Below are 6,179 nucleotides of genomic sequence, written 5' to 3'. Positions count from 1 at the left end.
CTAGGTACTACTACTACTACTACTACTCTTCCCCATTGCTGCCTGCACTGCCACCCACACGCAAAACCCCTTCTCTGTCTCTTTTTTATTTTCTCAAAGCGCGTGCAGCTGAACACACAGGTGTACACCAAGGGGTAGTCGGGTGGGGAGCGCACCAGCAGCAATGACGGACGCTCGGGGGTGACGAACGAAGAAGGAGGAGGAGGAGGGCTGGCTCGAGTGTATAGGAGCGGAGCTACGTGTGCGCGCTTCCCGCTCGACTAGTACACCGCGGAACGCTCGCTCGCTCGGCAGCAGTGGAGCCCGGCCGTACATTACTTACCTGGCTCGCGTACCTGCCAACAACTACTCCTTTCATCTTTCTCTTCTTCCATCCCTCGATGCACTGTATGCGTCGTCGTGTCCTTTTGGCTGTTGTTTTCCTTACTGCGCGCCCGCGTGTGTGTGTACGCGTGCGCGTGTGTCTCGTCGACGTTGCAGCTTATCACGGTTACCTGCGACTTGGGGAGTAGGACAGCAGCCTGGGTTCACGTGATCTCGTGTCCATCCCCAGGTGCAACAGTCGTACCGTGCATCGTGACACCGTGGACGGGAAGAGAGAAAACGGGGTGCTGTCGCGGGGGGCCCTTGGTCATTCTAAGCACGGGCCTGACTCGCGCGCACCACTATAGTCCAGTATACATTTACGGCACGCGCTCGGGGACGAGTTGCCTGACTCCGTTCCTCTGCGCGGCGGCCTACTAACCCGACCTTGGCTCCGACCGACCAGGTAAGGAGTTACTCGCTGCTCGGGCCCCTCGGCTTTATCCGACTATTGTTTTTTTTTTTTTTTTTTTTAACTCGTAAGGTGCCTAATTTTGTTTTATTTTGTATTTCTTGTTTCCACAATGGGGCTACGCACCGTGAGAAAGGTATTTTTCGCGCAGGGTAGATATGTAAGTAGAGTAGGTCCGAATTTGGTCAGACGTGGGACGCGTGTGTGAAAGGCTGTACACAGAGTTTGCCTCGCACGTTTACTCGAGTGTGAAAAATAAATTTATCGACACACTCATTTGTTGCGTTGACTTTGAATTGCTTGGGGACGTGCTTGGATGAGTCGCATTGTCGGAATCAAATTTTCGTTTAGATAGGCTTTATTCCAACGTTCGCTGAAATGGTGTATTTGTAACCGAAAATGTGATAAAATAAACATCCCATGAAAGTCCTCGTTAATAAATTGATGAAGCTAAAGTAGCTTCCTGTGTGTACCGAGCTCATCTTTTCTCTATTCTATAATGTTATTTTTACTCGAGACTTTTTTTCTTTTTAAAATCCCGTAACGATCCTTTTTTTTTTTTTTTTTTTTTTCTTCGAATCCACCAAGCCCAGAATCGCGTGGCTACTATCGGAAAAATTTGTCACTTTATATACCACGCGAATCAAAAGTGCGTTTTACGCGTATCCGTTCAGATACCAAAGCGTGCGTAGCTGTGGCAAATTATTCGCGTGATAACAAAAAATGCGCTCACGCGTTGAAAGCAGCGATAAAAATTAAATAAAAAAAAAAAAAAAACATTTCCCGCGCTTTTTTCTTTCTTCCTTTCTTGTTTTAATTAAACGAACGCGTGTTGATAAAAAAAAAGGCAGGGGGTAAAGAACGAACGAGAGTCTTAATTCAACGTCACGGGGGTGGGGGCGCCGTTCGAGAGTTTATTTCCCTTTCCTTTTTCCTTCGCGCCTTGAATAAGTATTATCCTGGGTCAAAGTTGGCGGAGGAAAGCGAGGGAACAACTCCTGGAATTGCTGCAGTTTTCACGCTCGTAATGTACAAATATATACGTACATCGTAGGTGCATTATAAACGTGAGATAATCAAGGGTCGAAATTTAAATATTAGCTTTACAATTGCCAAGGGGATTACGGGGTGTATTGTATACTTTGCAGAGTTAGTCCGAAGAATTTATGATGATACGAATAAAAAGTGCCGACGCACCGTAGGACGTGAAAATTTCTCTTGTCCATTAAGTACCTTTTGTACCAACGCGTGTAATTTGACGTACACGTGTATAAAGGCGAAAGTAGGTATTATATAGCTCCCCACTCGAAGGTTAACCACCTAAAAAAGTAGTACCTATATATATACTCTGCAGCTGAAAGCAGCTAAATAATAATCCTTGGATCAGATTAGCTTCTTGATGGAAAAAGCGCTCTGAATTAATTAGAAACGAAAGACTTTCATGCGTTATAATATGCACGCGCGCGCGGACGGTGCACACTCAATTACGTGCATTATTATAATTAAATTTACTACCACCCCCTCTCGAGCGACCTTTCCTCGATAAAAAAGCTCAACATAAATTTTGCTCGGGCAAACAATGCGGGGAGTATATTTTACGCGTATAATTGCCAAGTCGTCATGATGAACATTTTACCCCCACACCTTCGAGGTAATGATAACATTATATCACAACACGTATACACACGCACGCGCGCGCATACAATGACACTTGTTATTATTCACCCGGTACACATGCTTGTAGGAGTTGGTGAAATAATTGAAATAATTCTCACGTACAGTACAATACAACAAAGTCATCGAAAGCCATTAACTCGAGGCCGTAATAAATAGATACGATGTTGTGTCTCATATCTTTTCCCCATGAATACGGGAAAAAAAGTCCACGCGTTGAGCTCCGAATAACCGTTTGCTCCTTCGCAAGGCGCAATTTTCCAGGGTGGGAGGGAATAACAAAAAGACCAAACACTCTTAGAGGGACGAGCTTTTAGCGCCGCAGTTCAGCACAAGTGCGCACGTACGTGTGTATATGATAAATAAGCTCTTTGCTTCCCGAATCGAAATTGTTTGCCGGTCCGTGGAGCAAACAAAAGGGGGCGAGACGTATATATGCATGGCAGTTCACGTGCTGCAACGGGGAGGTATGTATACTATCCTAAAACAGCAGTAAAGGGCGAGCCACGAGGGAGAGCCTCCTCGCTTATTTCCATTTGACGAGCGTCACGTGGAACGTGTATAGGTATATAGAGCTTTTTGACACGTCGCTACAGGGAGATTAGCGCGACGGGAGAGGGGACTCGGATTTTTTACGTCGCGTTGTCCCCTATGGCTCTTCTTTTCGATTGGACGATTTCATACGATGGTCCCTCGACTCTCTCGGGATCACGTGCTCCATACGCTTTTCCCTCCCGTTATTATTCTTTTTCTTATTCCTCTCGATTCTCGATTGTTGCTGGAAGGGGGGGGTGGAAGGTATTCTTTTGACGGCGAGTGTCGATTTGTTTTCGTCCCTGGGAATTAATTGCTCTCGTGGAGGGTGTGTAGGAAGGGCCAAGGCGACGAGATGATTGATCGGCGCCGATGTGGGGCCGAGGGTGGGCAACGATGACTCGGATGGATAATTGTATCCTTACAATGGCGGGCTTTGGATAAAAAATATTTGTTACTTGGTAGTCGCTGGCGTGGCTCAGTGTGGATTTCCCTGCGTTTACGTTTAAGAAAGTGTCGCGTTCGAGACCCCTCGACGAGATACAGAAACGCGTGTGTATGTTTACCCGGTGATGCCTATTGACATTGGACTGGAATGAATTTGTGTCAAATCTCTTGTATCCAGTGTGGCTCCTGCATTTTTTTTAGTTGTAGTTCCGATTTTGTAGGACGCGTGGAGGGCATGAAATCGGCATTTATTTGTTTTTTGCCCCAGTTGATGGCCTTATCGTTTTGTATACAAGGTACCAACGTTACAATGGGAAAATAACTTTTTTGCTTTACAAACATTTTCAAGTTATTGGCACGTATCGCGTAAATAAATTCTGTACACTTGTTTACTTAAATTTTGAATTCGTTTTTCCACTAAAATTGTGGACTGTTGATGAAAGCACTGTTATTCCAGAACCACGTCACCGATTTTACGTAGCATACAAATATTTTTTATTTCATGTTACCAAAACTTGAAATATAAATATCGGTAAATTTTATGGTTGTTTATTTTCTTATTCATCAGACAAGATCTTATTATTGACAAGTTTATAAAAGTATCAAGATTATGTGAAACTGTTAATGTATTGCTTTTAATAAATATATTGTACTTTTAATGATTCGCGACTTACGTGAACCAACCACTAGTCAATATTAAATGTGGCGTTGACTAAATCTATAAATATAACAAAAAAAGTAAAATTTCGTTGCCCGTTTTCCGTGAACAGCGACCTTTATAAATTATTCACTTTGGGCACAAAGGAAGCGAGAGGCATATAAATAAAAAGATGTAACGTATAAAAAAAAAGTTGCTGCATAATTTGCGATTGTGTTCCAACAGCGTTTCGACCTCCAAAAAGAAATTTTTTTTTTTCATCCCTGATATCGTTTAACCCAAGGTCCATCGGGTGTTGCCAAGTTCTCTAGAGTTTTCCCAATAGTTTATTCCTTCAATGGGTACGTATCTACAACACTACCTGCGAACTTTGTCGGATAAAAGTCTCTACAAGTATACAGAGGAAAAAAAAAGAAAATTTCACACTTTAACTCTATATTAATCGGCTGGTCCTCCTGTATCTCACTTTAGCAACTCTGTGACCTTTACGTGTGTACAGAGGGACCGTGAAATGTGTCGATTTTACTCATTTGTATACATTAATTTTTCTACTTGTTAATTTTTACATACTTTTTTCTTCCTTCACCTCCTTTCCACATACTTGTATTAATGTAGTTGTTTTTTTTTTTTTTTTTTTTTTTTTTTCGGGACTGTGCTTTCTTCCTGCAAATATTCAACCAGCATTAGATATTATTTCAATGGTGGCTACGGCTTACGGTATAACTCGAGGCACGTATTCCAAAGCGTATATATTATACCCTCAGTCGGAGCAATTTTCGTTTTCGCCTTAATTAAATGTATCATTATTTTATACGCTACACGATACGTGGAACAAAGCAGTACGAGCTCACAAGAGCTTGAGCCATGCTTACCTACACGTACCCAGTGCTGAGGAGCCAGACTGTTTGCACGTATCAGGCGTATGATTTTGCTTTGATATTATCAGTGCACTTTGAAGGTGCATAGACTTTTGGGCCCTTGTTCCCGCGACCGAGGGAACGCCGTGCTCTAACTGTAGGGCGGACAGTGCAAATTAACGTTCGTCCCTTTTTAGTAGGTATACCGTTAGAGTTGTACTTTTTTTTTTTTTTTTTTTTTTTTTTTTTCTTAATTATGATTCCCAGGATCACTATAAAGTTCGTTTAACCAAGGCAAGGCCTTGAATCTAAATTGCAAAGTATAAAAGACCCAACAATGTACACGAAATTTTGTGATTAATTGTACAGAATCGATGGGGTGTATACATTGCTGATACCATTAAAACAATGCTGATGCTCCGAGTGGTCTCGTAGCCTGTACAATCCATATAATTGCAGTCCGAGCTCTGGACAAGCAGGTCTTTGAATAATTACATGCAAAAGTATATTTAATGTCAAACTAACTGTGTGTTCCAAAGTTTATTTACTCAGAGTATATATATATATATATATGTACGTAAACGACTCTCCCGATGATCAGAGTGGGTGTTCACAACGAGTGGCAAAGAATACTCGCTACCGCGAGTACAGTAGTACATTCTCTCGCAATTAGGTGCACCGGTTAATATGTGGCGCGTGCCTCCGGCGCCGTTTCCAGGAACATCAAAGCTTTTCCGCGCGCTTGTATAACATACCTCGAGAAGCCGCACGATCATCCGAGAACAGTTTGGAGCTAACTGGCAAACAAAGGGAATTTGCGGGAGAATGAGGAACATGGGATTTCGCGCCCCCTTCCTATGCACGAATTTTGAAAATCATGCCGAGGGAAAGGGTGCGAATGAAGATTTGGTTTTCACCTCGAGCTGAAATGAATTACTAGTATATACGCGCAAAAAGATAACAACAAAGTTTCACGTCAGAAATTTCGCGTTGGATATAATTAAACGCCAGCTTCGCTGCGATGCGACAACTTCCAAGCCCTTGTGGTACAAACTACCTCGAAAGCACGACAGTCCTCAATACGAACATTCCCTGGCGCGTCCTACTTTTTTTTTTGTCAACCAAATTCTGGCATTATTGTAATTGCCAATTGTAATCTCCAGCTTGACGGGAGATGGAGATGCCGGGCGCGGAATTAATCGAGATTAATGTGCATGTACACCGGGAGCTCGTA

At 42.9% G+C, this 6,179-nt stretch overlaps 1 protein-coding gene across 1 annotated transcript in view; it reads left to right on the top strand.

The window, feature by feature from the left end:
* Nucleotides 1-613: 613 nt before the first annotated feature.
* Hs3st-A (Heparan sulfate 3-O sulfotransferase-A) overlaps nt 614-6,179 on the top strand; it is a 41,516-nt gene continuing 35,950 nt past the window's right edge. Inside the window, exon 1 of the mRNA XM_014360094.2 lies at nt 614-769. The gene's annotated coding sequence lies outside the window, so the exon portion shown is untranslated. The remainder of the gene's footprint in view (nt 770-6,179) is intronic.

Source organism: Copidosoma floridanum, unplaced genomic scaffold, assembly GCF_036245765.1.
Source record: "Copidosoma floridanum isolate Cflo_tuat_1 unplaced genomic scaffold, Cflo_Japanese_pri ptg000019l, whole genome shotgun sequence".
NCBI classification, from domain to species: Eukaryota; Metazoa; Arthropoda; class Insecta; order Hymenoptera; family Encyrtidae; genus Copidosoma; species Copidosoma floridanum.
Note: the sequence above shows the minus strand (reverse complement) of the source record. Positions and strands in the feature narration are given on the sequence as shown.